Source organism: Carcharodon carcharias, chromosome 12, assembly GCF_017639515.1.
Source record: "Carcharodon carcharias isolate sCarCar2 chromosome 12, sCarCar2.pri, whole genome shotgun sequence".
In the NCBI taxonomy this organism is placed as follows: Eukaryota; Metazoa; Chordata; class Chondrichthyes; order Lamniformes; family Lamnidae; genus Carcharodon; species Carcharodon carcharias.
The window spans coordinates 77,683,816-77,710,437 of NC_054478.1; the positions used below are offsets into that span (position 1 = coordinate 77,683,816).

The 26,622-nt window shown below is 42.9% G+C and overlaps 1 protein-coding gene across 19 annotated transcripts in view; it reads right to left on the minus strand.

The window, feature by feature from the left end:
* The window catches only part of myo3b (myosin IIIB), a 661,003-nt gene extending 637,392 nt beyond the window's left edge, over positions 1-23,611 (minus strand). For 8 of the 19 annotated variants that reach the window (XR_005944587.1, XM_041201000.1, XM_041200999.1 and 5 more), the window contains exon 1: positions 23,444-23,598. The gene's annotated coding sequence lies outside the window, so the exon portion shown is untranslated. Of the gene's footprint in view, positions 1-23,443 lie in introns of all 19 variants that reach the window. The other 11 variants (XR_005944588.1, XM_041201012.1, XM_041201013.1 and 8 more) reach the window with 4 other exon arrangements.
* Positions 23,612-26,622: the final 3,011 nt, after the last annotated feature.

Below are 26,622 nucleotides of genomic sequence, written 5' to 3' on the forward strand. Positions count from 1 at the left end.
ATTATATATGCGCAAGAACACAAGAATTAGGAGCAGGAGTAGGCTATTCAGCCTCTCGAGCCTGCTCCACTATTTGATAAGATCATGGCTGATCTGATTGTGGCCTCAGCTCCACTTTCCTCCATAATCCTTGACTCTCTTGTCAGTCAAGAATCTATTTAACTCAGCCTTAAAAATATTCAATGACCCAGCCTCCACTGTTTTCTAGAAAAGAGAATTCCACATACTAACGACCCTAGGAGAAAAAAATTTCTACTTATCTTGGTCTTAAATGGGAGAACGCTAATTGTTAAACTGTGTTCCCTAGTTCTAAACTCCCACACAAGGGGAAACATCCTCCCAGCATTTATCCTCTCAAGTTGTCTCAGAATCTTATTCTTCGATGTATTCTATGGCCAGGATTTTCCCGTTGGCAATTTGGGGGCGGGGCCCGCTCGCCGACAGGAAAACGATGCAAGATGACGTCGGGAGGAACCCCCGACGTCATTCCAGACCCTTTAAAAATTTTCAGGAAGGCGGGAGGACAGCAAAATCAGTCATTGACAGGCTAATTAAGATTGTTAAAGGCCCTGCCCGTCCAATCTTAAGGCTGCCGGGCAGGCCAGGAGCCCCAGCAGGCTCCTGATTACACATGAAACTTCATCCGCCAGCAGGATGAGGTTTCATGTCCGTTTTTTAGAAGTTTCATAAAGTTTATGTGTTTCTTATTAACATGTCCCATCTTGTGTGACATTGTCATATGAGGGGGACATGTTAATAATTTTAATATTTTTCTATTTTTGGAGTTTTTTTTAACCTGTCAGTAATCTCCGAGACAGCACTTAGTCTCAGGGAGCAGTGCACTCTTTTGCGCGCATATGCGAAAGAGCGCACTTTGACAGATGGGGAATCCCTCCCCCGCAACCAAGAATTGCATAGCACTTCCTGTTGGGCAGCCCACCCACTCAAAATGGCGGCGGGCCCCATTTCAGCAGCGGAGTTCGGCTGCCCACCCACCGCCGAGCCGGTGGTGCCCACCAGCCCATCAAGGGCAAAATTCTGCCCTATATACTCAAAGACAAGGTTGAAACAAAAATGAACATTGGAAAGAAATCTAGAGAACAAAAATATTTACATATCTGTCAAGATGAGCAAAGGAACAGATTCTGGAATTGAGAAAGTACTGTAACACCAAGACTACATAATATCTGTACAGTTTCTATACTGACAATGGGAGCAACAACTTGGGTAGTCAGGAAAACATACAATAACATTTTAGACGATTTCAATGCAACTTTCCCATGATGAAATTGAGTGTTAATATCATATCTCAAACGTAAATATCGGGAACAAAACTTAAATAGCAGCAAACAATTAACTTGACAATAGGGAAACAATCGAGAATTTGTAAAGAATGGAAAAAGAAAGTCTGTTCTAAAGTAAGGCAATTTGTCAGGTTTTGTCCAACTGGCTACAATGCTGCAAGGTTAACATCTGACACTATCCTAGTGACAAGGACAGGATTCAAAAGCAATATGCACTTCTCAACGGATTAGAAAGACAATTAATGTTAAGGCATTTCAGCTCTGCCCAAACTCAGTCAAACAAAGGTTGCTTTTGCTGGAAGCATGTTCCACGAGGTGGGGAACTTTTATAGTCTAAATTGTCATTTTTTGGTTAGCTAATTACTTTATTCATTTTCAGAATCAAAGCGAGAATGTGGCAAGGCTGGTTATTATTGTCAGCCCTAGTTGCTCTGAGAAAGTGAAGGTGAGTTTCCTTCCTGATCCACTGTGGCCTATGTGGTGGATCTATTCCCTGTATTCCCAAAGTGCCTTTAGGTAGGAAGTTCCAGAATTTTGATCTAGTAAAGATGAAGGAAGTTAGGATGGTGTGTGCATTTGAGGTGATGATGTTCCCATGCATCTGCATCCAGCAAATGCTGCTCTCGTCTTTCTAGGTGGTGCTGCCAAAGAAGCCTTGGTGAGTCACTGCAATGCATCCTATAGATAGTACATGCTGCAGGCATAGTGGAGGGGGTGGATGTCAGCCAGACAGCTTTGCCCTGGATGGTGCCAAGCTTGAATACTGTTGCATCTGTACCCATCCAGAAAAATGGAGGGTATTGCATTATACTCTTGACTTGTGCCTTGTAAGTGGCGAAGATGCTTAATGGAGCCAGGAGGTGAGCCATTCATCAGATCTGCACTAGGGGCCAGAGCTTTATGTGGTCTGTCCAGTTTTAACTTGTGCCCTCTAATCATATCATAAATAAAAATTAATTTGCACCTTCATTATTCAAGTCTATTTGTGTCTCCAAAATTTTAACCATCTTAAACCAGCCCCATTCAATTTTTTTTCTTCCAAAAATATTACATTTGCTTAGCTTTGCTTCCTAATTTGAGATGGGTACCTGTTGACAAAGGTTGTGCTGTTGTCTAGCATACTGACCTCTACCTTGTAGAGGCTGAGCGCCAACTTTCAGACACTTCCTCCTACCTCCCCCTGGGCCATGACCCCACCACCTAACATCAAGCCATTGTTTCCAGGATTGTCACTGACCTCATCTCCTCTGGAGATCTTCCCTCCACAGCTTCCAAACTCAGTCTCCCAGCCCTGGACAGCCCGCTTCTACTTCCTCCCCAAAGTCCATAACAGGACTGTCCCAGTAGACTGATCATTTCAGTCTGTTCCTGGCCCACGGAACTGATTTCTTCCTTTCTGGATTCTGTTCCCTCTCCCCTTTTCCAGTGGGAAGACACCTACATCCATGATTCCTCTGCTGGCCTACGTCATACCAACAATTTCCAGTTTCCTGGCCCTAACCGCCTTCCCTTCACCATGGACATCCAATCCCTCTTAGACCTCCACCCCCACCAGAATGTTCTGAGGACTCTCCGCTTCTTCCTTGAACAGAGGCCCGATCAATCCCCATCCACCACCACCTTCCTCCATCTGGCTGAACTTGTTCTCTCACTGAATAATTTCTCCTTAAACTTGTCTCACTTCCTCCAAATAAAAAGTCTGGCTATGGGTAACCGCATGGGCCCAGTCATGCCTGTCTCTTCATGGGGTATGTGGAACATTCCTTGTTCCAGTTCCAATCAGGCCCCCTCCCACAACTCTTTTTTCAGTACATCGATGACTGTTTCAGTGCCACCTCATGCTCTTGTCTGAAGCTGGAAAAAATTATTTTGCTTCCAATTTCCACCCCTCTTATCACCTTCACATGGTCTATCTCCGACACTTCCCTTCCTTGATCTCTCTGTCTCGATTTCTGGTGATTGACTGTCCACCAATATTCATTACAAGCCCACTGACTCCCACAGCTGCCTCGACTACAGCTCCTCACACCCTGCTTCCTGTAAAGACTCCATCCCATACTCTCATTTCCTTTGCCTCCGTCACATCTGTTCCGATGATGCCACTTTCCAAAACGGTGCTTCTGACATGTCTTCCTTCTTCCTCAACCAAGGTTTCCCACCCACTGTGATTGACAGGACCCCCAACCATGTCTAACCCATCTCCTGTGCCTCTGCCCTCACACATCCCTCTCTCTCCCAGAACCACAATAGGGTCCCCCTTGTTCTGATTTTTCACCTCACCAGCCTCCGCATTCAAAGGATCATCCTCTGCCATTTCCACCTACTCCAGCATGATGCCACCTCCAAACATCCTCCCTTCACCCCCGTTGTTGGCATTCCGTAGGGACCGTTCCCGCTGGGACACCCTGGTCCATTCCTCCATCACCCCCAACATCTCATTCCCCTCCCACAGAACCTTCCAATGCAATCGCATAAGGTGCAACACCTGCCCATTTACCTCCTCCCTCTTCACCATCCAAGGACCCAAACACTCCTTTCAGGTGAAGCAACACTTCATTTGCACCTCCTCCAATTTGATCTACTGCATTCGCTGCTCCCAATGCGGTCTCCTCTACATTGGTGACACTAAATGCAGACTGGGTGACCACTTTGCGGAACAGCTTTGGTCTGTCCGCAAGCATGACCCAGACCTTCCAGTTGCTTACCATTTCAACACACCATCCTGCTTTCATGCTTACATATCCGTCTTTGACCTGCTGAAATATTCCAGTGAAGCCCAAAACAAACTGGAGGAAATCACCTCATCTTTCGAGTAGGCACTTTACAGTCTTCCGGACTTAACACTGAGTTCAACAACTTCAGATCATGAACTCTCTCCTCCATCCTCACTCCTTTTTTATTCCCTTTTCTTCAATATTAATTTTTATTTTTTTTGTCCACTTTTCATTTATTTTCATTTTTATTCATTATTTTATCCCTACCTTTTATCCTATTTTCAATCTTAATTCCCACCACCGTCCCCTTCTCCCACCCCTACTAGGGCCATCTGTCACTTGCTCATGTTGTTCTTTCCAGAGTGCTTACCCTTGTCCTGTTATTACCACATTCTGCTTTCTGCCACCATCAGCACCTCCTTTAACCCATACCACTACCATTAACACTCCTTTGTCCTTTTGTTCATGACATCTTTGTCAATCTCTCCTTTGCCCCCACCTATTGCTGCCCTTCTATCCAGCTTCACCTGCTCCACCCCCCCCCCCCCCCCCCCGCCTTAAACAGTATAAATTTCATCACACTTTTGCTTCTCTTTAGCTCTGAAGAAGAGACATACGGACTCGAAATATTAACTCTGTCTTTATCTCCACAGATGCTGTTGGATCTCCTCAGAATCCTATTTGCTCTAATAAAAATCACTTCTCATTCTTCTAAACTCCAATGTGTATAGGCCCATCCTGTTCAACCTTTCCTCATAAGAGTACACCTCCAACCCAGGAATCAGCCAAGTGAACCTTCTTTGATCTCTTTCTATTATTCCATGGAGAGATTCCAAATTTAGGCAACTGACATCCCATGAGGATGGGGCGAAAACAAAAATATTTAAAACTCTAAATTTGACGAATGAATCGTCTTGTGCTGTTACTCACATCTAACAAACAAGTTACAGAGCTGTACTGAGTAAGTGACCCTTCTGAGAGAAGCAAAACAGTCTGGCCAAGAAATTCCGTTAATACTAGAAAACCGACACAAAACTGTTGCCGCACCTGGAAAACGCGCTGAATGCATCAATGCGAGGCTTGCTGCCGATCACGCCTCTGGAACCATTTGTATAAAACGGGTCAGTTGCGGACGCCTATTGTGCATCCTGAAGCAGCTCGTCATTCAGAGATTCAGGGAAAAAAAGAAACGAGCTTCCAGCCGGATCACAAAATAAATTCTGGGGGGCAGAAAGCGAGCAGGGAGAATGAGCGCGCTGCCGGCAGCTAGCTGCAGTTCTGTTGTGTAGCCAGGAGGTACACTCATTACATCAGGCACAAGTGAAAATAAGTTACTCGCCTTTTCATCGGCTGTCCCCAGCAATCCTTATAAGGATCATGAGTTCGGCCACAGGGGAGGGGAGGAAAAAAACTGAACAAAGTTTCCAAGGCCCAGTTTATGTTCGCTTTGAGAGTGTGTGTGGTTGTAAAACTGGCTTTATGGCCTTGATTAGAATATTCCACAGGAGTAACGCCTATTTTAGGTTGGCACTCTGAATTTGCTGGTTATTAATTGGCAGCTCATTTGCTTCCGGCATAGATTCGGTACATAGATTAATTCTCTCACATCCCCCCGCCATCCCCCCAGTGCTGGTTTCTTATCCAAAAAAGTAGGTGCGACTGGGACCAATACTCCCCCAGTATTTTTTGAAATCTCCCTGTGCACAGTCAATATTACAATTTCAACCGAACCTTTACAAGTACGTAACACACGGGTAAAACATTTTTCAAATGTGCACTACCTTCTACCCTTGGAGTTCAAATTTCATTGATAATTCAGCAAGTGTGATACCAGGTCTGAATCAGGTTCGATATCTCTGCAGAGATATTGGTGGAACGGTTCAACCATATTTCGAAAAAATCTGACAGTAGAAGGAATATTATTCTTGTAGATCATTAAAATCTGTTTATACTCATTTGCACCAATAAATTTGTGGATCTTTTTCAGACTGTGGATTGGCAAAAGAGGCTCCTGAATTTAAAAAAAAATCCATGGTTTCCTTACCAATCAGATTGGAATATGGACGTAGGTTGAATCCATGACACAAAGAAGCATGTTTCTGGGTCTATGTGCCTCACTCATGTCATAGATGAAATACATTTAAATATCTGGCCTTGATTTATCAGGAAAAGGAGCGAAATATATGCAATTTGTTTCTTCTTATAAAGGCCCTGCTGTGAGGACTATATGCTGCATCAATCTGTCATTTCTATTAGATGTCGAATACAGACAGCAGTGCACCTACAGTTACCACACTAATAGCCGCCTAAGGACATCCATCAAAGATCGACTCAGATCACGCACTAAGGGCACTATTCACTAAATGAAGGATCACCACTCCCCCTGTGCATACTCGCCAATGATTTTTATTATCCCACCATCCTAGAGGCAAGTAAGTGGTTGGAGTCACAATAAACACCTACAATTTTAAATTTAATAAATAACTATTAGAGATTGTGAGAGTCTGATTATGAACTCCATAAAAACGGTCTCCATCAACCTAATTCATATTTAAAAGATTATCAACCTAATTCATTGTGAGCTGTCATCCAGCTGTATGGTACTTAAAAAAATCCTTTGTTGTCTTCTTCCGTTTTAGGGATGTTCAAAATTGAAACAAGTTCAAGATCATTTTCTCTTATATTGCCAATGTTGTTGGGGCCCAAATCTTTCCCCACTAATTTTCTCCTGTTTTTACACAAAAAATAAAACCAAAAAAAAAAACTTGAAGATCAAAATTGATAATAAAAAAGTTAATCATTCTCTTAGTTTGATTTTTTAATGCAAAAACACACTAGGCTAGAGTTTCCACTTTGGGAGTAATCAGTTTTTTTTAAAGCATATCTTCACACTTTTTTTCCCTTCAGGGAATAGTGGGGAGGTGGTGGAAGAATTCCTGAGCTGATTATCAGCCAGCTGAACCGCATCATGAACTCGTCTTCCATGACAAACATGTCTTGGTGTGAGACATGAGCCCAGAGGTAGGGACATTACCACTGAGCCACAATACCTCCTGCTCCAATCAGTGGAAGCATAAGTTACATCCAAAATCGTGCCCATATTAAGGTGTGTTCTTTTGCCTTGAGTTTCCACAGTGTCAAAGGCTGCAGGAGGGGGGTGGGGGTAGAATGGTCACAGTCACAGAGGACATCACTTTTCCTGTAACTCTGTGTTTCAATCTGTCCAACAGATATACATTCCTGCCAAAGTACCGAAATGGCACGAATCAGAGTTACAGGAAAAGGTGACAAAGGGAGACTTGGGAGGTGATGATACATTCAATTTGGAATGGAAAGGGAGATTGGAGATGAGGCTGTCGTTTTCAAATACAAAAGGGCAAGGGTGAGGAGGGGTGTGATGACAACTGTTTTAAAAGTCATAGGTACGATCGTACCTGAGGAACGATTACAATAAATTACAACATCAGATACATGGGGGCCAGGAAGAGGATTGGATGGTACAGCAGTTTAACAGGAAAAGGGCCAAGGGAACCACAGATGGGTGCCATGGACAAAAGGAACTTGATGAGACCATGCGAGAACATAAAAGAAAAACTACAGAGAGAGATGCAAGGTCAGGGCTATGGCAATGGGGGTAGCAAGCAACATATGCACCTAAACAGAATGGTCCAATCTTAGTGACACAGAAATCCATAAGTTCCTTGCAATTGAATGTAAGGGTGGATGGGGCAGGAATAAGGACTTAAAAAATTGTTGTGGGTCAAGAAAACAAACTGCTTATCTTCATTCTCCATGATGAACCTAGAGTCATGGGCGGTTTTGGCAGAGGCAAGTAATGCACCGTGTTTCTTAATGTGGTCCGGCCAGATCTGGTGATGGATAGCCAGGTATTCTCAATTCTGAATCACTTGAAACACACCACCTTCTATTTTACTTTTGTTCAAAATTGACACAAATCAAGTTGAAGAATATTATAGGGAATGCCTTTTTGTAAGGGGTTGTTCTAGGAGGAAAGGTTGAGCAGGTTGTGCCTATACTCATTGGAGTTTGAAAGAATGAGGGGTGATCTTATTCAAACATATAATATTCTGAGGGGGCTTGACAGAGTAGATGCTGAGAGGATGTTTCCCTTCGTGGGGGAATCTAGAACCAAGGGACACAGTTTCAGAATAAGTGGTATCCCATTTAAGAAGGAGATTAGGAATAATTTCTTCTCTCAGAGGGTCATTAATCTTTGGAATTCTCTATCCCAGAGAGCAATGGAGGCTGGGTTATTGAATATACTCAAGGCTGAGTTAGAGTTTGATTGCCAAGGGAGCCAAGGGTTATGGGGGACATGCAGGAAAGTGGAATAAAGGCCACGATCAGACCACCTATGATCTTACAAAAAGGCAGAACAGCTCGAAGGGCTTAAAAGATCAGAAGGCCAATCTCTTACATACTTATATTCTTAATCATAATTATGATCATGCACACTCTCAAAGGGAAAGAGCATGACCTGTAGAAACTAAGCAAAACTTAATGCTCTGGGAACATGATAGGCATGACTACTCTGAGGGCAAAACTTCAGCAAGGGTTTCCAGCAAGGCGTTAGACTACTTTATAGGCAGCAGAAAATGTTCATATTTTTCCCTGTGCTGATTTAAGATAAAAAACCTTTCACAGGTATAAAACAAGAAACTCTATTTTATGCACACACTTTTTCAATAAAGTTTAACAGGAATGATTTTGCTTGCAAGTTTACTTAAAAGAGCTCAAGAGTCCAAATATTCCAGTTGCACTGAGTTCCTTCTTTTCCTAATCTAGTAATACTGAAGCTGGCTTTATAAAATTCAAACTGAACAATGTTTTCTGCTTCAGAATTATTAGGAGGAAGCCAGTAGCTATAACACATGCTGTAATCCAGAGTCCCTCAAACCTGTGGAACACATCAAGGTTTGACAAAAAAAATTACACATCCAGTTTAGCTTCTTAATTAAAAGATTTGTTCAATTTAACCTTCATCCAAACACCTGTACCTTTGGCTTAATCAACAGCAGTTTGTCTACAGTACACCACAGTTCATGGCATAATATCAAGACTAGTTACCATGATCTGTAATGACAAAATTACTTGAAAATCTAACCATGAATGTAAAGTAACATATACAGTATAAAGTGTCTTTGTGAATTGCATTCAATCTTAATGACAGTAATCTAATGAATTCACTTACTTCAATTGTTCACCCATATTTCTCTGAACCATCACTAAGGTAACAGGTGTCCCAGGAGGATGGATGTTGATCTCACTAATAAATTATTCACACCCTATTGTAATAAGCATCATGAACCTTTTTAAACTATTCAAATGTCTAATTAATCTGATAATGACAAAGCAGGTGACTATGCCTTCTACGCATTAGTAAATATTCATTCTGTGGAGTTGAGAGCATGAATTTAACCAGTTGAAAAGTAATAAGTAAAAGTTGAATATTTCCTCAACGCTGAGAAGTGTTATAAATCCATCATTTGATTACAACTTCAAACCACGCTACTTCCTAATTTATTACATGTGTTTCAACATATTTGATTCCTTTTTAGATCAGGCTAATATTTAATCATCTATGTTAGAAATAAAATAACTGAATTGTGGGGTTGCATTTCCCATTTTGTAAAATGAAAAACACTTGCATTTATATTGTGCCTTTCATGACCACTGAATATCTCAAAATGCTTTACAGCCAATGGAGTACTTTTGAAGTGGATTCACTATTGTAATATAGGAAAAACGACAGCTAATTTATGCACAACAAGCTCCCGCAAACAGCAGTATTATTATGGTTAGATAATTATTTTGTAATGCTAATTGAGGTGTAAGAATTGGCCAGGCTGACAGGGATGATTCCCCTAGTCACCTTCAAAGTAGTTTAATTCATATATGGAATTTGGGCATCACTGGCTAGACCAGCATTTATTGCCTGTCCCTAAAAGTACTTGAGAAGATGGTGGTGAGTGCCTTCCTGACCCACCGCAGTTCATGTAGTGTAGGTGCACGCACCACGCTGTAAGGGAGGGAATTCCAGGATTGTAACCCAGCAACAGTGAAGGAATGGTGATATATTTCCAAGTCAGGATGGTGAGTGGCTTGGAGGAGAATTTGTAGGTAGTGGTGTTTCCAGGCATCTATTGCCTTTGTCCTTCTAGATGGTAGTGGTCATGGGCTTGGACGGTGCATTCTAAAGAACCCTGGTGAGTTGCTGCAGTGCCTCTTGGTGGTACACACTGCTGCCACTGTGTGTCGATGGTGGAGAGAGTGAATGTTTGTGGATGTGGTGCTAAGTGAGCGGGCTGCTTTGTCCTGGATTGTGTTGAGCTTCTCGTCTGTTGTTGGAGCTGCAAGTAGAGAGTATTCCAATACACTCCTGACTTGTGCCTTGTAAACAGTGGACAGGCATTGGGGAATCAGGTGGTGAGTTGTTCACCGCAGGATTCCAAGCCTCTGACCTGCTCTAGTAGCCACAGTATTTATATGGCTAGTCCAGTTCAGTTTCTGGTCAATGGTAATCCCCAGGATGTTGATAGTGGAAGATTCAGTGATGGTAATTCCATTGAGCATCAAAGGGCTATGGTTAGATTCTCTCTTGTTGGAGATGGTCACTGCCTGACACTTGTGTGGCACAAATGTTACTTGCCACTTGTCAGCCCAAGCCTGGATATTGTCCAGGTTTTGCTGCATTTGGACATAGACTGCTTTAGTTTTTGAGGGGTCACGACTGATGCTAAACATTGTGCAATCATCAGTGAACATCCCTACCTATGACCTTACGATGGAAGGAAGGTCACTGACGAAGTAGCTGAAGAAGTTTGGACGTAGGACACTACCCTGAAGAACTCCTGCAGTGATGTCCCAGGACTGAGATGATTGACCTCCAACAACCACAACCATCTTCCTTTGTACTAGTTATGACTCCAACCAGCGGAGAGTTTTCCTCCTGATTCCCAATGACTCCAGTTTTGCTAGGGCACCTTGATGCCATACTCAGTCAAATGCTGCCTTGATGTTTAGGGCAGTCACTCTCACCTCACCTCTGGAGTTCAACTCTTTTGTCCATATTTGAACCAAGGCTCTAATGAGGCCAGGAGCTGAGTGATCCTAGTGAAACCGTACTGAGTGTCACTAAGCAGGTTAGGGTAAGCAAGTGCCGCTTGATAGCGCCATTGATGACCCCCCTTCCATCACTTGACTGATGATCAAAGAGTAGATCGATGGGGCGGTAATTGGCCAGGTTGGATTTGTCCTGCTTTGTGTGTACAGGACATACCTAGGCAATTTTCTACATTGTCCAATAGATGCTAGAGTTGTATCTATACTAGAACAGCTTGATTAGGGTCGCAGCAAGTCCTGGAGCACGAGTCTTCAGTACTATTGCCAGAATATTGTCAGGGCCCATTGTCTTTGCAGTATCCAGTGCCTTCAGCCATTTCTTGATATCATGTGGAGTGAATTGAATTGCATGAAGACTGGCATCTGTGAAGCTGGGGACCTCCAGAGGAGGCCAAGATGGATCATCCACTCGGCACTTCTGGCTGAAGATGGTCGTAAATGCTTCAGCCTTAACTTTTGCATTGATATGCTGGGCTCCCCCACATTGAGGATGGGGATATTTGTGGAGCCTCCTCCTCCTCCAGTGAGTTGTTTAAGTGTCCATCACCAGTCACGACTGGACGTGACAGGGCTACATAGCTTAGCTCTGATCCGTTGGTTGTGGAATCGCTTAGCTCTGTCTATCACTTGTTGTTTATGCTGTTTGGCAGGTGAGTAGTTCTGTGTGAAGTTTCAACAAGCTGGCATGTCATTTTTTTTTTTGGTATGCATGGTACTGCTTCTGGCATGCCTTCCTGCATTCTTCATTGAACCAGGGTTGATCACAGGCTTGGTGGTAATGTTGGAGTGGAGGATATGCCAGGCCATAATGTTAGGGATTGTGGTCAAGTACAATTCTGCTGCTGCTGATTACCCAGAGCACCTCAAGGATGCTCAGTCTTCAGTTGCTAGATCTGTTCGAAATCTATCCCATTTCGCATGGTAGCTGTGCCAAACAAGACAATGGAGGGTATCTGCAATGTGAAAATGGAACTTCATCTCTACAAGGATTGTACAGTAGTCACTCCTACCAATACTGTCATGGACAGATGTATCTGCGGCAGGCAAGTTGGTGAGGATGAGATCAGGTAGGTTTTTCCCTCTTGTTGCTTCTCTCGCCACCTACTGCAGACCCTATCTAGCAGCTATGTCCTTCAGGGCTCAGTCAGCTTGGTCTATAGTGGTGCCACTAAGCTACACTTGGTGATGACATCGAAGTTCCCCACCCAGGGTACATTCTGTGCCCTTTCCACCCTCAGTGCTTCCTCCAAGTGGTGTTCAACATGGAGGAGCACTGATTTATCAGCTGTAGGGGGGCAGTACATGGCAATGAGCAAGAGCTCTCCTTGTCTATGTTTGACCTGATACTGTGAGACTTCATGAGGTACAGAGTCAATTTTAAGAACTCCCAGGCCAACAGCCTCCTGACTGTATATCACTGCACCACAACCTCTGCTGTGTCTGTCCTGTTGGTGAGACAGGATATACCCAGGGATGGCAATGGTGGTGTCTGGGACATTATCTGTAAGGTATGATTCCATGAGCATTACTATATCAGGCTGTAGCTTGACTAGTCTATGAAACAGCTCTCCCAAGTTCGGCACAAGCCCCCAGATTTTAGTAAGGAGGACTTTGCAGGGTCAACAGGGCTGAGTTTGCCGTTGTTGTTTCCAGTGCCAAAGTCAATGCCAGGTCGTCCATCCAGTTTCATTCCTTATCCCATTTTCTGTAGCAGTTTAATACAACTGAGAGGCTTGCTCGGACATTTTAGAGGGCATTTAACAGTCAACCACATTACTCATAGGATCTTTTACATCCATCTGAGGGAGCAGTTTGGGCCCTCGCTTTAACCTCTCATTGGAAAGATAGCACCCCCAACAGTGCAGCACTCCCTCAGTTCTCCCTCCTTGGAATGACAGCCTTGATTTTTGTGTTCCAATCCTGGAGTGGGACTCAGAATCTTCTGAATCAGAGGCAAGAGTGCTATCAACTAAATCACAGCTGACATTCTTCCCATTCAACTTAATGAAATGAACAAAATGTTTAATTTCAAGAGATCCTGTTGAATTAAATCTTATGTACACTCCATTTCTGAGACACACCCCACAGAAAGTAACATGACTGGACAGAGATCAAAGTTCTGATTTCACAGAACCATTAGATAAAAAAGTATTGACTGATAAAACCATAAAAGACTTTTAGTTCACAATGTTTACTACTTTCACAGTCATCACAATATAATTCAGAACCACTGTCACAGACAGAGTTTACATCTTTTCTTATTGTCTGTGATCAAACTATTTTATGTGTGTGTGGTTAGTGTTTTAATCTCAGAGTGGTTTGTCCCAATTTCAATAATTTCCAGCAACAAGTTTTTGTGAATTTAAAAACAAAGAGGATTATTTATTATCACACAGTTTCCCCAGAGGTTTGACCACGATGTTTCACACAAAATATCATACACACCAAAATTAGATACAGATGAAGACAGAAACAATACAGTTACTAAGTGGTATTATTTCAGTCTATTAAGTAGTAGGCCTGTTAGCTGAATTGATACCTTAGCTGGAGTCAAGGTCTTGTAAAGCAGAGAATTCTCAGCAAGCTGAGAGATTTCTTGCAGTTGAATTGCCAGGTGTCGGCTTTCAGGTGAACTTGAAAATGGATCTGGTTGGGGGAGAATCCTTCTTCCACTTTCAATGCATAGCGGTTTTATCTTGGCTGTGTAATTGGTTTTCAGCTGGTTCAATGGCTTTTCGGATGATGTTGCAGATGGTATCTCACATGACTTGAACAGCTCCTGCTGTTATTTTTTTAAAAGAATGGGTAACAAACATGGCTGCCCTAATCATGTGACCAATTCCAAGTTCAAAGTCCTTTTCCCAAAAAAGGTAATTTTTTTTCACATCCTGTGTTTTAGCCTTTCACACTTTGAGAGCTTTTAAAAGCCATGGCTTTTTTTAATTGAATGACCCCATTCAATTTAAATTACTCTTTTGAATGCCTTTGAGAAAAGACATTGGCTGGGATTTTCCATGCCCACTGGTATCAGGTGTGTTCGGTGGTGTGAGTGGACAATATGGTGAGAAGGCCAAAAATTGGTTTCACAACGTCATACCAATTTGCAATTGGCCGCTCTGCCCGCCAATGATGGGCTGCGTTCCTTGCTATTGGGCTTCAGGAACCTCATTGTAATACAACAGCATATCATTATAAGTCCAGCCCATCAGACTTAACCACCACACCACCCCCCCCCCCATCCCCCGCCCCCAAACTGGATCGTCCGCCCACATTGGCAGGAAAACATGTCAACATGTTTCACAACAGCATATATAAGACATGCATTTGGCAGGCTGCACTTCGCTCGGGACTTCAAGATTTGTTTACCTACCTTGCTACAGTCAGCACTCGCAGTCATCAGCAGCAGGCTTCACTGAAAGCACCACATCACTTTTAGTGGGGCTCATGGGTGGTCTCTACCTACCAGATCAGCCATATGTGGGTGGCTTTTCACCAGCTGCAGAGCAAGGTCTTGCCTGGGGAAAGGGGAGAAGTGGCCTCAGGTAAGGGAAAAGGCTGCAGGGCGAGAGCTGTCCTGGGGAAGGAGGGTAACCCAGGGTGTATTTGGGGGCACATGTTGATCTGCTCAAGTGGCCTCAAGATGGTGATGCTGAAGTAGGCAGTCTCCAGAGGAGCTGGGGCCAGATGGACATATGAGAATGGGTGGTGATGTCCCTTGAGCTAACAGTGAGTGGGATGCCAGTGAATGTGTGATGGGCTTGAGTGTGTGAGTTTAGAGTGATGAGATGTTGCCATACCCTGGCTGCACGGGTGAGATCATTCATCCTCTATCTGCATTGGATGGCCAACCTCTTCTGTGCAACATTGGCACTAATCACCACTGTCATCGGCGACCAAGCCAGAGTGGTTTACTAGCTTATATTTCATCTCATTTCTATATGTCTTAGTTCTGATGAAGGGTCATACAGACTCGAAACGTCAACTGTATCCCTCTCCATAAATGCTGTCAGACCTACTGAGTTTTTCCAGGTATTTTTGTTTTTGTTCTAGATTTCCAGCATCTGCAGTATTTTGCTTTTATATTATGGTAATGTAACTGCCCCGCCTGCAGCCAGAGGATGGGTAGAGGACATCATAGCAGGCCTCCACTGCATCCAAAAGGCGCTCGAGGGCTGCAGGCATCTTGCCATTCTAGGCCATGTCTTCTTTGATGCAGCCCTGGGCTGGAAGCACCGAGTGTGTCTGTACTTTAAATGTGGTGCCTGGTGTGATGAAGCGGTGAGGAGATAATGTAGCAGGCGAATGAGAGCCCACCCACCATGGAAATAGCGTGTTTCCCAGGAATGCATAAGTTTGGGATAATAAGCCGTGAAAACCTGCCACTGCAGCCGACAGGTTAAATGTCATTTTACCCACCCGCTACTATACTTAGTGCAAATCTAGGATGATTCCGCCCATTGAGTTTTGATGTATTTATGGCCCAGGGTGAAGCAGAAAAGCAATATCTTGTTCTGTTGTCAGTTCATTTTTAACAAAAGGATTGGCAAATTTCACAAGTGGCTGCATATCTATATTTTAATTTAAATATTTGCTTGAGTTTCAGATCTGTCTGAAGCCAATATTGCCAAAGTCACATGATGTATTGTCAGCCATCTTAAAAGCTGTTGTGTCCATTTTAAAATACAGCTTTAAAATTTGTTATATCCTCATGCCTATACTGGGCATGACAACCGCCTTTATCATTTTATAACTCTAGATTGCTTACATACATAATGTTTCATGAAAATACAATGTTCATGGCAATGGCATATTATGTAACATATTTAGAGGTCACTTTGGCTATCAGTTACAAAGCATATGTTATAAGAATGTAAACATTCATGCACTACCAATCAATTTTTTCCCATTTACTTTCCTACTTGTCAATGTAAACTTACATCTCTACCAACTCCCAACAGGAAGGCACTGTAGCCTGATCACTGAAGAAAGAGTGCAATTACAGGATGGGAAGTTTTTAAAGGCATCCTAAAAAAAGACTTGCATTTGTATAGCACCTTTCAGGATGTCCCAAGGCGCTTTACAGCTAATGAACTACTTTTGAAGTGCAGTCACTGTTGTCATGTAGAAAATTCAGCAACTAATTTGCTGCCAAGAGCCCACAAATAGCAATTAAATAAATGAACAGATAATAGGCAGAGTTTTATGACAGTGGGATTTTACGTTCCCGCTGTAGTCAATGGGATTTATAACGGCCCGCCGCATTTTATGGCCCCATCCCTGCTGAAACGGGGCCATAAAATTCTGCCCAATCTGTCTCAGGTCTTCATTGAGAGCTAAATATTGACTCAAACAACAGGACAATTCCTCTGTACTTCTCTGAATAGTGCCATGGGATCTTTTACATCTACCTGAGAGGGCAGGTGGGGCCTTCATTTAACATGTCATCCAGAACATAGCACCATACTCTCTCAGTACTGCTCTGAGGTACCAGTTTAGAATATATGTGTTTAAGTGTTTAGAATATGTGCTGAATCCACAACCTTCCAACTCAGACATAGCGTGGAGATTTCTGGTCCCGCCAATCGTGGGAATCATGGCAGACAGCAACATTTAATTTGGTGGGAGGCAAAAAATTGGATTCGCAATAGTGGGATGAACTGTTTGAATTTTATTCTCCCAACTTTCAAGGTGGGTTAAACGCAGGTCAAGCTTCCCAACGAACATTATTGGGAACCCCATTTGCGTGTATGCACATCTCATGCAAGTACATTCAGTAAAAGGCCACCTCGCTGGAATTAAGTCTGCCCTTCAAATTAAGTTCCCCGCCAGTGAGAATATAGAATGTTTATTTTTACCACTACTTAAGTGGTGTGCACCTGGCGAGCTTTATTGAGGTCAGTAGATGCTGACTTTCCTTCTTTGGGACTTCACATAACATCACTCATATCGAGTGCCGATAGTAAAAACGGCGCCAAGGCTGGACATTGGAGGTAGGCTAAACAAGGTAAAGTGGGGGAGAGATTGTCTTGGATAGCAGCATCGTGGTGTCAGTGGTGGGGTCATGGAAGGTGAACTAAGGGTACTGGTGATAGGAGGAAATAGTCACAGACAGCGGGGGTAGTGGAATGCAGAAGGGTCGCAGGTCCAGGGTGAGAGTTTGGCAATTGAAGGTCTCATGGTGGGGCGTCATGGAGGAGGGCTAGACAGATGGCTCAGATAATGGGATGGGGCAGAGTCAGGGTGAGGCATGGGGATGGGAACAGGTGTCAATTCTAAGGGGAGGGAAAGCATGTGGAGGTGGATCATGATAGGGTCCAGGATAATGGGGGAAGGTTCAAGGCTGACAGGGGTAAGGAATGCTAATATTAGGTAGGTCAAGGGTAATGGGGGAAGCTCGTGGGTCACAAAGGTAGTGCAGATGGTGGTGGATTGAGTCTGGAATGTGACATGCACCTCTTTTCAAACCTGACCTTGACCATGGAGCTAGGCAGTAAGTGAGATCCCTCAAAGTGGGAAGAGGATCTTTTCTGGTGAGCGGAGTTCAAGGTCAGCCAATAAAGGGACACGCTAACAATTATGGGGCAACTGAATGTCAACCATGCTCAATTGTATTCTCTTCTTTATGGTGAAGCCCACACAGCAGCAGGTTTGTTCCCAACTCATGGGTCTCGTAACATTGAGATCCCAGCAAGATGTGGAGCTGCCGTTCATTCTGTGCCATTTGCCAGCGTCAGTCAGTGGCAGGGAGGTAGATGCCTCCAAGAGGCACAGCTGGGCAATGACAGCCAACTCATGACTCCAAGCCTTCATTCTCATGGGTAAATGGTCATGGATAGCAAGGGCTCTTTCTACACTGACAAGTTATTGGTCTCTCTATGGAGTCTCAAGGGTAGTGCAGGCAAGCAAAATAACGTGAGAGGGAGCTTCTTGCACATGGCTCTTATCACCCTGATTAAAGAGCAATGTCTCCATGTGCATTCATGTATGAACGGGAGGAACACCCATCTCTGGTCCTCCAGGATATCCATCACCTGGAAGGGGTGGGATGGGATGCCATGTCTAAACAGAGACCAGGCGAAGGGCTTAGAACTGGTCTACTGGGTTTGAGATGGAAGGAAACCTATAAAAAAACATGCTCACTAAATTTATCACTTCAATTCATTCACAGGTCCACTGAGATATCGATGATGCTGGCTGCAGGCACTATGCCTTTGTATTGGCTCTCATCCAGATGAGGAGGAGAGTCCATTGGCACGGGGCCAGGAAGAGCAAGGGCCTCAAGAAGGTCAAGATATTGGTGAACAGGGTACACTGCAACAGTGAGCACTGGCCCGACCATCGGTGTACTGCAGGAGGTGTTCTTAACTAGAAATGAGTGAGAGGTAATGCTTGAGGCGCCTTCATATGTCCCAGGATGTGGTTGCTCACATCTGCCAGCTTCTCCAGGACGAGCTGCGGCTGCAAGGACTCTAGAGGAGTAATGCAGAGATCCTGGCCTGCAGTGAGTAAATGTCTGCCCAGGTGACCTTTAAATATGGTACCAGGGCCTTCGACCCCTTGAGGCAACAGCGGGGCAGGGAACTTCCTGCCTGCCCTGCCAAGAGATTCGCTGTGCTCTTCACGGATTTATAATTAATTAGCTGAACAGTGGAAGATAGTGTATGTGTTCAGCCGTCCAACGGGAATCACACTGACTTTCCCAGCAGCTATCAGATTTAGACTCCAGAACAGAAGATTCCACCCATAAATGCCACCACTGAGCCAAGGTTGCCTCAACATAAAGAGGTAAATAACTAGCCACTTTAGTTTCCCTTTGTAACCCAGGAGCATTGAGCATCACCTACCACCATTTCAGAATGAGTTAGGCTTTTTTTTTAACATTTGAACAAGATGGAGTTCCTGATATAGGACAACTAAGATTGGGAAGCATGGTTCAGCATAGCACCTAATATGCTCACATGATTGGAAACAGAAGGAGATGTAAAGCCAAACCAAAACATTATTAGATTAGGAGCTTGAAGGGAAACAGCAGATTCAACAAGTTGTTGACCTGTCTTGAGGGCAAATGAGCTCGGTTGGTACAGTGATCAGAATTCAAGGCAATTCAGCATCCAGCCAATTGGGATTATGAGGCAGATCCAGGCATGCTTTGCAAGGCTGTTTGTTAATCAAAAATAAGGCTAGCTAGTTGAAGTCAGAGGCTAGCTACTAGGACAAGGGTTCTGAACCATTTTGCTTCTGAGGCCCTCCTCCCATGTTATAAAAATTCCCTATATAACAGAGCAGAAATGTATTTTCTGTATAAAGGTTAGTTATACAATTGAACATGCATTTTTTTTTGTTTTACTTGCTGACTAGAAATTTAGCCGCATAAACTACAGTGCATACTGAGGGAGTGCTGCACTGGAAGAGGTTGGAAACTGGAGGTATGAAGCAAATGTTGAGCTTTTGTGTCCTGCTAACAACTTGAAGGTCATAAGAAAAGCCTTCTTTAATATGCACCATTGGGAACAATTGTGTCACAGAATTAAGAGACACTCCTTTTTAAAAGATATTCAATTTTATCTCTCTGCACTGTTGTTTAGGGTTCGATTAACTTAAAACAGCAAGCAAGCAATTCAGGAAACAATCATAATTTTGAGCATTCAACAAGTTTTTTCATGAGTATGAAAGAATTCCACAATGCTTGTGACATTTAGAGTTATATTTCTGAATAAGCAAAACTACCTCTAATATATGCACAATCATTAAGTCTATTTATGATACAAATGATTTAAAATCCAATCATTTATTAACACCATCCCCTTTAGTCAATAACTAGAATTTAGATATAATGTTATTTTTCTACCATCATCAGGTCAGAGACAAAGTGACAGATAACATGACCTTAACTAGGTCCTAAACCCCAGCATTACTGGCGGCCACTGGAGTGAATGAATGTACAGAAAAAGCTCTCCTTTGATGATATTATCATTGTTGGCTATTATTCACACACTGCTGTTCCTTATGAATGGAGGAAAACTGTGATCTTTTGATAATACTGGTGATAGTCTCAATGTACCTACTCCCTGTTGACTCAGTTCCAGTGCAAATCTCTATGCACTGATAACCATGTCTGTAGCAAAATGCCCTGACCCAAACTGACCTCAGCTATAAGTGCTTTGCTGATTGGCTTTGTATTTACATGTCCAAAGAGAGGAATAAAATGAACAACCTGATTGCCAGATATAACCCAGAAGTGAAAGTTAGGAAAAGCCTAAGGGTCAGGGAGCCAGCAGATTGAGATGATAGAGTTTCTATTTGTTGTTTTTGGCAACTCCCTCGAAATCTTCTTGCAGACCCTTAGGGAACCACAAATCCCCATTTGAGAACCAAGTACTAGGGGATAAGAGATCTGGGAATGTTAAAGAGACCATGATCCTATTGATGCAGGAGAGACAGGTGGCCTGAATAATAGATGAGCACATGCAGTAACTTGGGCCATGGTAACTTGGGGCTTTGTTTGTCTGCATAGTCGGCATCAGTCTCAGATTCTGCAGGGTTTGAGATACAGATATCATGAGAAAGAGAGAAAGAAATACTTGTATTTATATACAGTAAAATTTGTTATCAGGCATTTACCAACTGGAAACCACTACTAACCAGAATATGTGACATCGGCCTGCCTTGAACCTTTCTCTCTTTAGCAGCTTCTGAGACCCTCCTCCCATGTTTTCACCCTTCAGCTCAAAACATTGCTGCAAGTACAATCTGATAATGGTGCAGTGAGATCAATGGGGCATCTAGGACTTGGTGAACAATGGGACCAACAGTCTATCTTCCTAACCAGTAAGATTTAAAGAAAGCGAAGGAAACAGGGAAGAAATATAGTGAATTAGAGTCAAATTAGACACGGAAAGAGAAATAAAGTGGGAAAGCAAGATTAGAAAAAAATGACCAAGTGAAAGTAGGAAAAAAATTGAAGCTTTTAAAATGCTAATTTTTAAAAACTTACAGGAATAATTTATTACATGCAGGAATCAGCCTACAGTTTCAAATGTTCTTGAATACCCTTGTGTTTCATTGCAGTTTACTACCATAGTTTCATTTCCTTTCTGAGCCAGAGAGGTTGAGCGGCATTATAGGAAAATAAATCTCATAATTCAAAAGGTCCTTACATTCTTAAATACCTGCCCCAACGTTCTGCAGTTTAATTTGTTTTGTTGCAAATGCAAGACTCTAAGATGGTTATGTTTTAAACTGTTGCTTTTAAATTAAGAAAAAATGGAATGTCCTGGAATGGGAATGGTGAAATCATACTAAAACTCTGTATGGGGTCAGGTTCATGTGATTTAGTTGTCATGGGGAATGAGGCCCAGGCTGAAACCTACAGAAAATCAAGTGCCACTTTTCATAACTTGACTCAAAAGAATGGCAGCTGGTCTCGGACTCAGAGACCCAGAGGAGGAGACCGAAAACAGTTGCTGCTGTTCAAAGCAAAGGAAGAGACTGATTTGTATTAGCCACCAAATAGGATGCCAAGGGGAACTGATTTTTTGTTTGAAGAGACGGGACCTGTGGAAATTTAAGGACCAAGTCACATGAGCAGATATTGCTGCTGGAAGTCAGTTTTGGGATACTCAGAAAACTGAGCGAAGAGACTTTCAAAGGACACTGCAAGACTTGCCCTGGTGTGGCAGGGGTAACGGAACCTGCTGAAAAGCCAGGGAGGACTATGGGGCTCAATCTACAAGGTTACATATCTGCTGAGAGCAGGGCATAAAGTACAAACAGGTTGTAAAGTATTTTCAGTTGAATGAATTAGTTAATAAGCAAGTATCTTTTCTGTAGTTTGGTATATTAATTGCCTATTAAGTAATGTTTAGTCTATGTTGATTTTAGTTTGTTGCTGTAAAAGTCAAAAAAACATGATACCTTGTTGTGCGACTCGTTTCATCAGTCACTGGGAAATTCATGTCTCTTTTTAAAAGTTATCAGTCTCTATGCGCGTCATAACGCATTTAACAGCATAACAGCAGCAATTTCTTAAAACTCATTGGGAGGTTGATAGCGAGCTCCAGGTTTCACAAGGTTAAAGACAGAATGATGCAAATCATCCAGCAATTTGTGAGAATCTGCAACTCACACATTCTGCCTCTCAAAAAAGTGTTGTGTTATTTACAGATTTATAATAATGTGCACACACTAAACTCCATGTTATTTTCTCAGAAATTCTGGGCCAATATGCTAACCACAGAGCAGTAAATGGGATTTGGAATCAGAATTCCTCACATAATGAATTCCCAATCACAGCCTAAATGGTCATGTCCAGGCTGAATGGAATTCCCAAATCGCCTCTAATTGGAATGCTCACAGTCTCACATTTAAGTACTGCACTGGATTATAGGGTGGGCTCTCCGCACCACCATGTAAATGTCAGGGGTGAGCCAACCTCCACTTAACCGGCTCGTCTTGCTTTAATTTTTCAGATGATGGCCCTTTAATTAATATGAGGTGACATTTCTGTCTGCCTGTCTGCAGCAGGTGTGGTAGCCAATGCTGGTACTACAGGAGGCCAATGTAGTGGCATTCAGCAATGGACCCAGACATTAAGACATGTGTGGGATCTCGTTGGGGCTATCGGCAGGGGGCATGTGGAGGGAGGCATGTTCAACAGGGAAGGGAATGCAAGGGTCGTCATGGGGAGGCAAAACTGTGGGATGGGGCCTCCAAATAACACTGGGGGCTCAGCCAGAGGCACCGTCTCACCTCTACTTTAACTGGCCTGCAGCCCACATTGCTAAACCTGCATTTGGAACACAGGCCTCTGCCACCAACAATTAAATCAGAGTGGCAGTGAGATGAAGCCCTTAATTGCCAACTTATGGGACTCAATTGGGCAATGGACAGGCAACCCATCCAACACCTCCCCTGCTTCTCGTAAAATCAGAGTGGGGTGGACGGGCCAGTGGCAGACACACCACCAATGGCACCATGCCCTTACATACATACATCCACCCACTTGTCTTCCCAACCTTGGGTGGCCCATAAAATACAGTACATTTTATATGCATTTTGTAACAAAAAGGTAGACAAGCAAAAATTAAATGTAATATACTATAAAATATATTATTAAAATATAGAATGTCTGCTGCTCTGAATCATTTGAAGAACTATGTGCATCTCAGTTGATTCACTTTAGTTCCTAAATAGAACGTCATATCTGGCCCAGGAGGATAAAGACCTCACACTGAGGCAAGGGCAAACAAAAAATACCCAGACAAACTCTAAAATTCGTCTTACCCTCTTCTGGTAGGTTCTTGCTGGCCCCAGTCTCCCGGTATTAAAATTTAAACAAACAAGTTGTCTGAGCAGAAGGATTTTTGCAGAAGTTGGAATATTGTTTGTTCTTCACCCAGTTTCTCCTCAGCAAGCTCGATGCGCGCGCCTTTAATTTTTTCCGTTCCGGACCACCCCGAACTGTCCACAACTTTCATTCGGGAAAAGCAACAAGTGAACGCTAAGCTTTACCTTATCTGTCTTTTCCACTTGTTCGCCGAAAACAGATGTCTTCCAGGTTAACAGTTTCACCTCGGACTTAATAATTAACCAGAACTTGATGAGCCGACGCCTTCGACAAAGAATTCACCAACGGTAATGCAAACCCGGGGAGTCAATGCGGATGGAAATTAAAAGGCTTGCTGGAAGAAATGTATAAATTACAGGGGGGTGGCGGGGGAGGGGAACAGCAGGACACAGTGACAACTTTACTCTCGGATTTAATCAACACTTCTTCAGTCATAATATTTGTACATACCCATCAAAACAAAGCACTGAAATAAGCTGTAAAATCCTGATTGCCCAGTTTATTGCTTGGAGTACTGAACATATAAATGCTGTAAAAATGCCATTCGAATGTAATAGCTGTTGCCTTGCGGTAAGTGATGAATTATATCCAATTCAGGAGGTTCACATTACGAAGTTATGTATAATGAAAGTAGTCATTTTAGGTTTTTGTGACAGCTTCTAATCAGCAACAGCCTTAAATCGAACTCAAAAGATCAAATGTTCAAACCACACTCCAGAGACCTAATCACATAATCTAGGTTGACATGACAGTGCAATGTGAATGGAATGTTGTGCATTGGAAGACACCACTTTTAAGATGAAATGGTAAACTGAAGCTTGTCTGGCCTCACAGGATGGTTAGAAAAAAGTTCCATGCCACTTTTCAAAAAAGAGCCAGAGAGAGGTTGTGTCCAATATTTATCCCTCAATCCTTCCTTCATCTTTCAGCTTTTCCCATGTTACCTGGGGTCACCACAATGCTGTACAATCACCCTTCTTACCAGCCATCACTTTGGATTTGGCAGGTGGTTTTACAGGCAGATGCCCTTCCTTCCATTAACTCTCCCCTTTTATCGGGGCTGGGCATCGGAACCAATACACGCTAGTTTGTTTGCACCAGTAGTTGGGTTCTTGATTGGCCAACAAGTCCCGGAGGGGGACTTAAACCCAGGGCCTTTCAGCTCAGAGGCAGAAACACTGCACACTGAGCCACTTCTGCTCCTTATTTATCCTTCAATCAACATCACTAAAAATAAGCTTTGGGGTCATGCATCTCATTGTTGTTTGTGAAATCTTGCTATGTACATTTTTGCTGCAATGTTAGAAACATAGGAATAGGAGTAAGCCATATAGCCTCATTCAATTAAATCATCTGTGACCTAACTCCATATAGCCTTTTCCCCATATGCCCTAACACCTTTAGTTAACAAAAATCAATTGTCTCAAATTTAAAATTAACAATTGATCTAGCATTAATTGCTCTTTACGGAAGAGTTCCAAACTTCTGTCATCTTTTGTATGTAGAGGTATTTCCTAATTTCACACCTGAAAGGCCTGATGTGAGTGTTGTATGGTTTGTTGCCTCCCTGGTGCCAGGGTAAAGGACATCATGGAGAGAGTACAGAATAGTACAGGGAGAAGGGTGTGTGCCAGAAGTTGTGGTACACATTGTTACCAATGACATAGAGAGGGCAGGTATTGAGGCCTATGGTCAGACTTTCAGGATCTCAGGAGGAAGTTAAAAAGTAGGACCTCAAAGGTAGCAATCTCTGGATTACCCCCAGTGCCATGCACTAGCAAAAGTAGAAATAGGAAGATAGGGAAAATCAATGTGTGAATTGAGACACGAAGCAGGAGTGAGGACTTGGGACCAATGCTGGGGCAGAAGGCACCTATTCAAAAAGGAAGGTTTGCACCTCAATAGAACTGGGACCAATATCCTCATGGGGAGGTTAACCAGTGTGGTTGGGGAGGGTTTAAAGTAAATCGGCAGGGGAATGGACACTAGCATATAGATGTAAAGGAATAAGGTGCATTAAGTGAGAGCATTAGACAATACTAGAGAAGGAAGTAGTTCCATTTTGAATAGGAGCAGACTAAGAAGGACTTTAAGGAATGCAAAGGCAGGATTACAATGCATGTATGCAAATGCACAAAGTGTAGTGAATAAGGTTAGTGAGCTACAAGAACAAATAGCCATATGATATAGTGATAATAACAGAAATGTGACTGAAAAATGGTGAAGACTGGACACTCCAGGTATAAAGTGTTCAGAAAAGATGGGGAAGGAAGAAAGGGAGGTGGAGTTGTACATTGATTAGGGAAGACATTGTAGTGTTAAAAAGAGGGGATATTTTTACAGGGGCAGGGGCAACATCTATTTAATTAGAGTTGAGAAACAAAAAGGGTTTGATCGCACTACTTGGGGTATTCTCTGGGCCTCCAAATAGTAAGAGAGAAAAATGGACCAGCAAATCTGCAGGGGAATCACAGAGCTGTGCAATAACTTTTGAGCGTTGATAATAGGGAACTTTAGTTACCCAAATATCAATTGGGATAGTATTAGAGTAAAGGGTACGGAGGGGGAGATATTTCTGAAATGTATTCAGGAGAACTTCCTTGGTCAGTATGTTCTTGGTCAAACAGAAAGGCGACATTGCTGCACTGGGAAATGAAGTGGGTCAAGTGGACCAAGTGTCTGTAGGGGAACACTTGGGTAAGAGTTATCATCCTATCATAAGGTTTAGACTAGTAATGCAGAAGAGAAAAGAACAATCAAAAGTAAAACGCCTCTACATTGGAAAAGAGCTAATTTCAATGGGATGGGAAGGAATCTTGCCATAGGTTTAAATAGAACCAAAGGCTGTCAAGACAAATTGTAACAGAACAATGAGTGATCTTTAAGGAAGAAATCCTTCAGGTGCAGGCTGGGTACATTCCAACAAGGGCAAAAGATCGGGAAACCAACAACAGGGCTCCTTGGATGACAAGGGAGATAGAGAATATAATGAAACAAAAAAAAAGAATAATGCGTGTCAGGTGAATTCTTCAAGAGAGAACCAGGTCACATAAAATAGCTTCAGAGGGGAAGTGAAGAGGAAAATAAGACTGGCAAAGAAAGAGTATGAAAATAG